Below are 11804 nucleotides of genomic sequence, written 5' to 3'. Positions count from 1 at the left end.
AAATCAAGGTGAACCGGAACCAATTGATAAACCGAATTATATTCCCGAAGAACAACCTAGTATTATCAATCACCTCACAATAATATTAATCGATTAACAAAACAAGATATTGTGGAATCACAAACGATGAGACGAAGGTGTTTGTGACTACTTTTCTATCTTTCCTATCGGAGATATACATCTCAATTGAACTCAATCACGATAGAAAACAGCAAGATCAGATCACGCAACTACAGAGAAAATAGTTGGGTCTGGCTTCACAATCCCAATGAAGTCTTTAAGTCGTTAACCTGCAGGGTTTCGTGAAAAACCTAAGGTTAAAGTAGAATCGACTCTAGCTTATACAACTAGTATCACACAGGAGGTGTGGGGATTAGGTTTCCCAGTCGCTAGAGTTCTCCTTTATATAGATTTCAAATCAGTGTTTGCAATCTAAGTTACATTGGTAACAAAGCATTCAATATTTACCGTTTGATGAAAACCTGATTAGATTCAAGCTAATATCTTTCAACCGTTAGATCGAACTTATCTTAGTATATACAAATGAAATTGTTTGAGTAACCATACCTAAAAGTGTACACTTAGTCGTTTCAACAATAGTTAACCAATGGTTAGCCATATGAGCACTTTCATATCAACCTTACTCATCTTTACCATAATTAGTTCAAATGACTCAAATGAACTAGTTAGAGAGTTGTTCAATTGCTTAGATCTCATAGAAGTATACAAGACACAATCGAAGCAAAATCGTTTTTGATTCACTCGAATCAATTGATGAACATTATAGTCACGGTTTGCAAAGATTCCATTCCTTATTATATAAATGTTTTAGTTCATGAACAAACCGATTTTAGAAAGTAACCTACTTAAGTATGCAAATGGGTACGCATACCTAAGTATACGGACCGAGTTTGGTTATGCCAGTACGCGTACCGGTGCGCATACCAATTTACACTTCCAAACTCTAGCAGAAATTCACGGACGTGAAACTTCCACCAGTATGCGTACGGGTACGCATACTTGCCAGATTTTTCAACAACCGCCGGTACGCATACGGGTCGCATACTTTAGGTTCCCGGTTTTGGAATTTTACACAAATGTGAGAACACACTATGTTATATCCAAACATGGTTACTTTTTCTAAACTCTCATTTCAATCATTGAAACTTTCTTTTAGGATGTTAAAATAGTTGTTATTTACAAACTATTTTCATCAAAGCGATTTTCAAGTTATTGAAATAATCAATATGACTTTCGTCACGAGTAAAGATGAACTTGGCTAAAGCGAAAGCTTACCAACACATATTTCGAGAAATAGATAAGCGAGATAGATAGACTCGGCTCGAAATAGCAAATGTGTATAATTGAAGTTTATATAGCAATACGATTTTTGTCTCAAATAGGAGATAGAGTAGATAGACTTTTGAATGATAGATAAGTTCAAGTCTTCATATACCTTTTGTTGATGAATTTCCACAACTTCCCTTGAGTAGTTCTTCGTCTTCAATCGATGAACGTCGTGGAGTCTAAAGCTCAACTACACTTACTATCCTAATTCGAGACTTAGCTATAAGTAGACTAGAAATCAAGACTTAAAGTTTTGGCAACTAAATTTGACAAATAAGCTTGAGATAGCAACGCTTGCGATTTTGACCGATCAATGCTCTAAAAATCTCACCCTTTGTCAGTTTTATTGACAAAACTATCAATACATATGGAATACAAAATAAATAAACTTTGTAGCTTCTCATCCAAATACTTGATCTACTTGGTTCTTCAACATTACTCGAAATCTTCATCACTTCCAAGTACGTCAATGATTCTAAAGGTGTTCAATTCGGACTGGAATGTAGTTGAGCCCTAACCAATCTCACACTGATCAAGGTACAGTTGCGCTCCTTACGTCTCTGAATCCCAGCAAGACTCTACGCACTTGATTCCCTTAGCTAATCTCATCCACAACTAAGAGTTGCTACGATCCAAATTCGAAGACTTGATAAACCAATCTGTCTCACACAGAAAAGTATATTGAATAGATAAATCTGTTTCCCACATATAAACCTATGAGTTTTGTTCCATGTTTTGATAGATCAAGGTGAACAGGAACCGATTGATATACCAGACTTATATTCCCGAAGAACAACCTAGAAATATCAATCACCTCACAATAATCTTAACCGTATGGTAGCGAAACAACATATTGTGGAATCACAAACGATGAGACGAAGATGTTTGTGACTACTTTTTATCTTGCTTATCGGAGAATCAATCTTAAGAAAATCTTAGAGAAGATAGTACTCAATAGCAATATCGGGACACGCAACTACAGAGAAAATAGTTGGGTCTGGCTTCACAATCCCAATGAAGTCTTTAAGTCGTTAACCTACAGGGTTTCATGAAAAACCTAAGGTTAAAGGAGAATCGACTCTAGTCGCAACTAGTATCACACATGAGGTGTGGGGATTAGGTTTCCCAGTTGCTAGAGTTCTCCTTTATATAGTCTTCAAATCATGGTTTGCAATCAATGCTACCTTGGTAACAAAGCATTCAATATTCACCATTAGATGAAAACCTTATTAGACTCAAGCTAATATCTTTCAACCGTTAGATCGAACTTAGCTTGTTACACTCAAATGAAAAGTGACTTTATTTAGATATGAGTTGAAAACACGAGGGTACTCAAATATACCTCAATCTAAAACTTTTCCTACCTATAAGTTCTTTTTCCGAAAGTGATTGTCCATGGACTGAGTCGAAACAATGCAATTAATCGGTTCACACTTCGTGTGATCGTCTATGGATACGAGATCGAGACAATACAACAACGAAGTATGTTTACTTGATAAAAAGGTTCGGTTTAACCAAACACAATAGGATTACTTATCAAGTAAATAGGAATTAACATTTTGTGTAATTTACTTTAATTATAATAAAACAATTATAATGCGGAAATAAAAGTAAATGACATAGCAAGATTTTGTTAATGAGGAAAATGCAAATGCATAAAAACCCCGGGACCTTTTCCAGAATTGAATACTCTCAGGATTAAGCCGATATACAAAATAATCTCACTTCGTATAGTTGAGACCAAGCAACTAAACCTATATTCCACCTAGTTCCGTCTTTATTCTGACGCCTCCAACTTATGAATAAGACACCTACTTGGAACAATTCCTTTGGTTCGTATTCCAAACAGTAAAGGAACAAAAAATTTGTTTGGTATTAACTCTCTTCAACCTAGTGATATGAGTTGGACAAAGGCTCTTCTATTTATCTTAACATAAACTCCTTCATCGGGTCCTTAGATCTATCTTATGTTCAATTACCAAAGTAATCGTTAAGGTTTTGCAATCAACACTCTTAATCTAAATAATTGTGTTGATGCCGATCTACTCAACTAAGCAATCTAATTTATCACAAGGATAAAACCGATTATATCTGGATCCTCTTTTACCGAAACAAGTATTGTGTACACCAAAGATTATGAACCCCAAATCAGAAATCTTCAATATCTTCTTTGTCTTAAAATCTTCTTAGATCTTCAATAAATACCTGCACACAACAACTTGAATCTCTTGTGATATATCACGCACATGACGGAGTCTGTTAACAATGGATTATCACAAGATCTTCTTTAGATCCACAAACAGTCTAAAGATCCCTGTCGAAACTCTGAACTAGTTTAAGTGAATCTTATATCAGAAGAGAAGATCCTCAATCATAAACAAACTAGGTGCAATCAAAGTTCAACAACCGTTATTCAATCAAATCAATCGAAAACAAAAGACAAACCGCAATTATCTAGTTTCCCACCAACGGTACCAATAGAGCTTCTCAATCCCAAAGAAGACTTTAAAACGAGCAGCCGTAAGAGGTTTCGCCTAATTACGTTACTCTCCTCCCCGAATAGGCGGCTTCACCAGTAGCGGCACATCAAGAGGTAGTTTGCTGTTATGAAGGATTAGTTTGCTAGAAATGCAAACTTCGGTATTTATAGACTATGAAGTTTGGACACCAAGGAATTTCCAAAATCGAAAATATTCTCAATATATTCATTAAAGCACAAATTCGTTTTCCATAATTCCTGGAAATGCTCTGTCCAAAAATAATGATCGAAATCTCTTGGAAAATCTCTAATTAGTAAATGCACATTACTAATTCTTATTTTCCTAAAAATGAAATTAATAACCTTAATTAAAAGATTCTTAACTTATTTATGTTTCTATCCTGGGATTCTCTTCCCTCATCTATTAAGGAAATAACTTTGAACAATTAAAGATTAACATTCACAGCACGTGTTCAAAGTATGTCGACATCCTTACTTTGTAACTCCTCTTTCATACATACAATCTTGAAACCGATTTTCCACACTTCCAAACAAGTTTAGAATTGGTCCATCTGACTTCCAAGAACTATGTGATTAATTAAGAACACTCAATCACAAATCATGGGTAACGGTTCTACCAAAAAAAGTTTCGGTTCTACCTCCATGTGAGTACTGTGCATAGTCACACTAGCTTCCCGAAATTCGGTTGACTAGGTACTAGGATGGGTTCCCCACATATATATGGTATCTAACTTATATGTATTGCACATGTCCACAGGATTGGTTCCTCTTTGCCTAAAAACTTGTTGCACATGTCCATAGGATCGGTTCCCTTTTCTGCTATAAACTTTCTGCACCTCATACAAGGATCGATTCCCCTTTGTGATGTACTGCACCTCTTACTAGGATCGGTTCCCCTTTTCCCAGATTTGGTCAGACATAAAATCACAAACTCGATCATACCATCTCAGGTGATTACTTAAGATCGGTTTCACTAATAAAAGTCATACCAATACATAAGTCATGCCTTCGTGAATAGTTTTACCAAGAACACAAACAAGTCATGAACGGTTATAATAATTACACATATTGGTTTTTCACAAGATATGCAATGAATAACAATACCAATAACACCTGGCGATTTCCTTTTCGATTCAGAAACCAAGTTCATGAATTTACTTCCTTAGAACACATGTAAATCATTGTTCTCTAGGATGAAATCCTCACCTCATACCCATACATAATCACAATAGCATTTAAACGATTATGTCGATGTCTTATCTAAAAACTTTAATAGTTAAGCAATAAACCTCGTATTGTATTCCTTAATACTATGTCTATCTAGAGTTCAATCATGCTTCACAGATTTGTTTTCAATATGGACGACTTGAAAGATACGTTAGGGAATGAAACAGTTCAAGTCAAATATCACTAACCTCAAGTGGAAAGATGATATTGTCGTTGTATCTCCTTGCTTCTTCACTTCTTCAAGTCTTCGCAATATTTGTAATATCTCATATCCTAATACTTTCAAGCTAACCTATACGAAGTTGACTCTAGTACATAATCAAGCGATTCTTAACCTGAGTTTTGATTCACTAAAATATGACAACCAAACTTGATATATCAATGCTTGGTGGGTTCAACCGAGCTATGCTCTAATAATCTTCCCCTTTGTCAATTTTAGTGACAAAACTCTTACATCTTATGGATAAAAAAATTACAAGAATTCATTACACATACGCCTGATTCCTGAATTCAACAGCACAATAATCCTCACACATTCAATCCTTAAAAATGTCGTTGTTGACATTATAATAACAAAGCTAATACACCCCCTAAAGGTGAGATAGGTAGATTTTCAATCCACACGTCTTTGTTATTCACCAATATGATATGTTACTCCCCCTTAGTCTGTGCTTTCACTCTTTCGTTTAGATAAACGTTTAAGCACTAATGTCCTTTCCCTTAGCGATACCAAACCGAAAAGAATCTTACAATTCTCAAAATGGACTTGCAACTTGTAGAGTTAAGCATGAGGGTTCCACACACCATTTTCTGATAACCAATATCAAAAATCGAAACTACAAGTAGTTTTATTTTGATATGTCACCAAGGAAACAATTTGCCGATTTTTTTTTTTCATTTTAGTTTAGGAAACCAAAAATCAACTAAACACCTTAGTTCCTTTGCTAAACCGATTTTACAAAAACAATCGCTTATTCGATAAGACCAAAATAAAAATAACTCTATTTTTCTCATCAGGTTCTAATTATCCATAAACTTATACCTTTCAATTTTAAACAAGACAAGTACTAGGTTGGTTAACTAGCATTTCTTGTCAAGGCATTCGATTAGACTTGAATAACCGAAACCTCACTTCGATAACTCTAACTAAGATCAGAATTAACTTAGTTTCTCTTATTGGGAATCGAATTGGACTAAACAACTCACCCAGTAAACCTTTTATTTTGTTAAGCTATAAATAATTCATACAAACCAAATAAATCAACTTGCATAATTATTCACCTCAACCGGAAGCAATTGGAACAACATAGACGTTAAAGCACCGCAATCGCACCGAAATTTTGTAAGCCTAAACAATTGATACCACACAATAAAGCAAGATAACAATAGTTTTTCTTAACCCGAACCAAATGAATCACACATACATCCATACACACGTAATGGAATAAACACCAATTGTACCGAAATTTTGTTCAACAAAAATAATAAATATATGAAATAAAATCAGGCTTTTCTTAAACAGAAAAACAATTTACCAACAAGATTGTTACCTCTAATTTATCCACTTCTCCAATATGTTTGCATCTTCGTCCAGGGAGAATTGATATCGAAATATCATTATGTTGTCATCCATATACAAAACAAAAGAATAACAACAACCAACCTTTACCAGAGAAAGGTTGAAAATCGGTTTTAACAATTGCAAGCAAAAGTTGAAAACCGCCGAAACACATATGCTTTTATGCTAAACCAAAGCCGATTCAACATATTATGAATTTTTCACATATTATTTCTACCAAAACCCCTCATGATTCTTTGATAAAGCCTACCAAAATGGGCTAGAACTTAATCCTGCTAAATCAAAAAGTCACCCAAACCACAAGGGTTCACAACATTATGGGATCGAATATTAAGGTTAGAAAACCGAAATCAAACATCCCTTAAACATACATAGCAATAATATAAATCATTCAAGCACAGGCTATGTAAACCGAAAACTATCACAAGAAAAATTACAAATCAAATAATTTTATTCATAATTACTAGATAGTTTTATTCATAATAGACTTTATTGAAATAAATCAAAATTAACACATGTCTATTATACTCTTACAACCTTTGGATAGGTATTTTCTAAGATCATCTTCAATTTTCTCAAATTTTTTAGGATCTTCATCAACAACATCTCAACTGATATCTCAGATTCTGCACACAGTACCTTGGTTATATTCACAGGCTAAAGCATTAACCTTTCGATTAATGTTCCGAGCATACTCCCTATTACCGATTCCAAGTTTAATCAGTTTCCTTTGGTTACGGATAACAGTCCTTAGTATTGTTTCCTGTCTATGATGAGTTTCAATGGTACTAAGGAGGACTTGTCGTAGATTGATAATATCAACCTTAGCATCCAAACTATCTTGGACAAAGAGATGAGTCAATCTTCCTTTTCATTTTCGATATTTTCACAACCAGATTTCTTGATGGTATCATCAAGATGAACAATTTCCTTAGAAGTAATTCCACTCAAGGCTTTCAGAAGTCTTGCTTGAGATCTGGTTTGAGAATACATCCTTTAGTATAACTTCTCGGACACGTTGAGTACATATACTTGAAATACCTTTAACATATTCCAAACATAGATATCAGCCTTAAATAAATAATTCTGACAAGATATTTCGCATCTAATGTGTTACACAACATTCTCCAAAGAGATTATCTTCAAAATCGGTATCAAGAGATACTTCAAACAACTACACAAATCCTTTTTACACAAGTTGCTGTAAGACAACCTTTCTACACATAAGAATGATTAAAGTATACTTAAGGCAAATTGTGTATTCTCTCTATATTGAATAAGAGATATTCGTAGGATTCTGATTGCCCAGGTATATGTGCTTCCTTATATCCGAAGATTGGGCATTGTAAGGATGCACATTCTAATGCGATTAAGCATTAGGATGAGGAACTTGCTCATCAAATACCTTTAAAGGAAATTCTTCCTCCTTTTTCCTAGGAGCATTATCATGTTCCTTTTCTTGGGTTTTGAACCCAACCTCTTGGTTAGGAAAATTGTGAGATGCAATATCTTCAATTATATCCTGTATCTAGGATGGAATGTTCTCTGAACTTGAACCCGTGTGATCAAGATTTGCCATACGACAAGTCTCTAAAATATATTGTTCACGAGATTTTATATGTCCTCTTAAGGTATCCATTCCTTGTTGGAAATATTTTTCTAAACACTCGTTTAGATATACCTCTCGACATGTTACTGTAAGAAGTTGTTCAATAAGGATTTTATTCCTTATCTGTGAATGTTCTAGCGATCGATTGAGAGTTTCACACTCAGTAGTCTTTTGATGAAATTCATTGCACAAGGCCAATTTTTGTTCCATATAATCTGTTAGATTATTTTGAAGACTTGGTGTTTCTCGCATTCCTTCACAGACTCTTACATTTAATCGAACGATAAGTTATATGACATCATCTAGGCTGCCAATGGTTTTCCCTTTCTCCGAATAGGTGTCGACATGTTTGAAAAACCTTACCAACATTTTACGAAATTCATAGCTTGGGTATGCTAGTGATTCTAATCTCTTTTCACATTTGGTAAAACAAGATTTTTCACTAGGAATTGGATCTGTAGATGGTGGATTTTCAACAAGGGTCAAAACCGTAAAATCATGATACTGCATGTTTCTGACACGGCTTCAGGGATCCACGTGACGATTCGTGATTTACGAAATATGATGCATATGTCGCTCGAAAGGCCTCTTCGGATCGTTCGACACCGGGCATTTCGTCATTGCCTCTATGTAGAATAACGTAATTGGGCGGTTCTCCGTAAGATTGAGAGCTTAACACCTTCAGAATGCCGGTGACACTCAATGTTCCCTAACTACATGAAGGAATTCTCCTCTACATAGAAGAAAAATTGGGCGGTTCTCCGTAAGATTGAGAGCAATAACGTCTTCAGGACGGTGATACTCACTGTTCCTGACTATGTAGAGAGACCCGTGTATAGACTCAGGCGGTCCTCCATACATGAAATGTTGAGAGGGAAAAACGTCTTCGGGACATTAGCAACACTCGCTGATTTACTGACATACGCAAGAGATTAAATTCTAGGTTATATTCACCATTGAATTCCTAGAAGATAATATATCTTATCTCATTACTCCTATTTCATGATCGAAATGGTAATAGATAAATGTATTACTCCGATTTCATGATCGAATCCACGCCTGATCTCATGAAATGGTAATAGATGTTACTCCGATTTCATGGTCGAATCCACAGCTGATCTCATGAAATGGTTATATCACCACTTATTTTATTACTCCGATTTCATGATCGAATCCATGGCTGATCTCATGAAATGGTAATAGATATTACTCCGATTTCATGGTCGAATCACCACGGTCCCATGGAATGGTAATATCACCACTCATTTCATTACTCCGATTTTATGGTCAAATCTGCGATTCCATGAGATGGTGATGAAATTATCATTTTATTATTCTGAATCCATAGTCCAATCCGCTGATAATTTTATGGATTGATAATAAATAACTATTCATCTTATTATTCAGTTTCATGAATTATTCTCCACTGAATTTCATAAATCAGTAATAAATACCCAACAACCGGGCATCTGGACCATCACTGAGTAAGCCCCACAAAAATGGTGTGAGTGTACTCGACAATGATACACGACTGAGCACCCAGATGCACGAAAGAGTGTCCAAAAATATGAAATAATGAGGAATCCTTCGCAAAACAGGAGAGAACAATGAATATTAATAAAATAATAAGAGGCGCCCAAGGCCGGGCCCACCAGCCGGCCGGCCGGCCGTGCCCTAGCCATGGTCGGTCCGTGCCTCTCCCATTATTTTCCTTATGTTTTGTTATTTCGTGAACTCACGAAAACTCCTTGGTTTTATTTTAGCAACTTTCCTTGTTTTTGCAAAACTCGTGAATTCTCCATAACTTGGTGGATTCACAAAATAATATTATAAAATAAGGAGAGGTGTGTGGGACCGGGCAACCTAACCGGCCGGCCATGCCTAAGCCGTGGCCGGTCCCACACCTCACAATCCTTAGACTTTTATAATTATTATCCCTAATCTCACGAAACTCCTCCGTTTCAACAAAAACTCGTGGATTCTCCATAACTTCAAGGATTCATGAAAAATAATAAAATAGGGAAAGGTGTGCGGGACCGTGCAACCTACCCGGCCGGCAATGCCCTAGCCGTGGCCGGTCCCACACCTTGCAATCCCTAATCTTTTATAATTATTATTTTCCTTAATTCATGAAACTCCTGGGGTTTGAGCAAAATTCATGATTTCTCCATATTTTCTCGAATATTGCTCAAATCACGAAAAACCAAAAGCCAACATAGTCATACGACTGGCTAGCCTCTCACAAAAATTTTAAATGTTAAAACACTTTTGTTTTAATATTCTCAAAATATTGATGAATTGAGCATACATGCTCATTCCAACAAAAATCGAGAATTCTCAGTCAAGATGAAACTCTTCTGAAAATTCACTATGTTGCTCGAACGCGCATCAGAAAATACTGAAACTCTCAGTATGGAAACACGGACGCCACGGAAACATGTGCGTGCCTTCATGACCGATCAGAGTCATTCCTAGGTCTTGCACAAAGCCGGTCTCACAGGTTTTCATATTTCTGACCTAATTTGCTCAATTGCTCATACTGGGCCCGAACTCTCTCCAATCAACTGGGGGATTCTCCAAATGACCAACAACTGGTCCCGTGACCACCAAGAGCCTCCCATGCTCTCTTGGTCGGTCCTCATCTCTCATACCTAGTTTTTTCACCTAATGCTGAATCCAGCAATATTTCAATAAATGATAAAACCTGCATTTAATCATCGTTCTTTCACCAACTCTCAAACTGAGAACCCTGGTGCGTGATCACTCGAGCACTGGGCATCACATGGACGCTCCCTCTTCACCCATGACCAATTTTCAGCAATTCACCAATTGTTGAAGAATTGATCAAAAATTAGGGTTTCGAACAAACGCTCCATGAATCACCATTCTGAGCAAGTTCAAACACAAAATTATGTTAATTCAGCAATCAACATCCAAATTAATAGTATTCAGTAATTGACCAATATTTTTGATTAATATTTTATTGGGTCACAGCACCAGTAAATAATTCTTTGAATTGAGCAATACTTGCTCAATTGCACGTCAAATTACCAATATTCAGTATTTTGTTGAATTGAGCAATACTTGCTCAGTTGCACACCAAAATTATCGAATTCGTCGAATTGAGAAATACTTGCTCAGTTGCTTGAAAAACTCTCGATATTCGGCAATTCATCGAATTGAACAATAGTTGCTCAGTTGCTCGACAAACTCCCAATATCGGCAATTCATCGAGTTGAGCAATACTTGCTCAGCCGCTCTAGTCAGTAATTCATTGACATCTCAGAGAACTACATGTTCAATCCATGAATCGCTGATCATTCACCACTTATGCTCGATTCAATAAAACTAGACTCACAGTCTAAATCAGTCAACAACTGACCAACTAATACACGTCTGCCTTGCAGACTCCACGATTTGTGAAATATCAATCACGTCAAAAATGGAGGATATCACTTAGGGTTTTGTTCTGGTGGTCTACATCACGTGGATTCATCTACAACGAGAAATGTGTGTAAGTCGTGTAAACGGTTGAAGGAGTT

The sequence above is a fragment of the Papaver somniferum genome, chromosome 11 (assembly GCF_003573695.1).
Source record: "Papaver somniferum cultivar HN1 chromosome 11, ASM357369v1, whole genome shotgun sequence".
In the NCBI taxonomy this organism is placed as follows: Eukaryota; Viridiplantae; Streptophyta; class Magnoliopsida; order Ranunculales; family Papaveraceae; genus Papaver; species Papaver somniferum.
Note: the sequence above shows the minus strand (reverse complement) of the source record.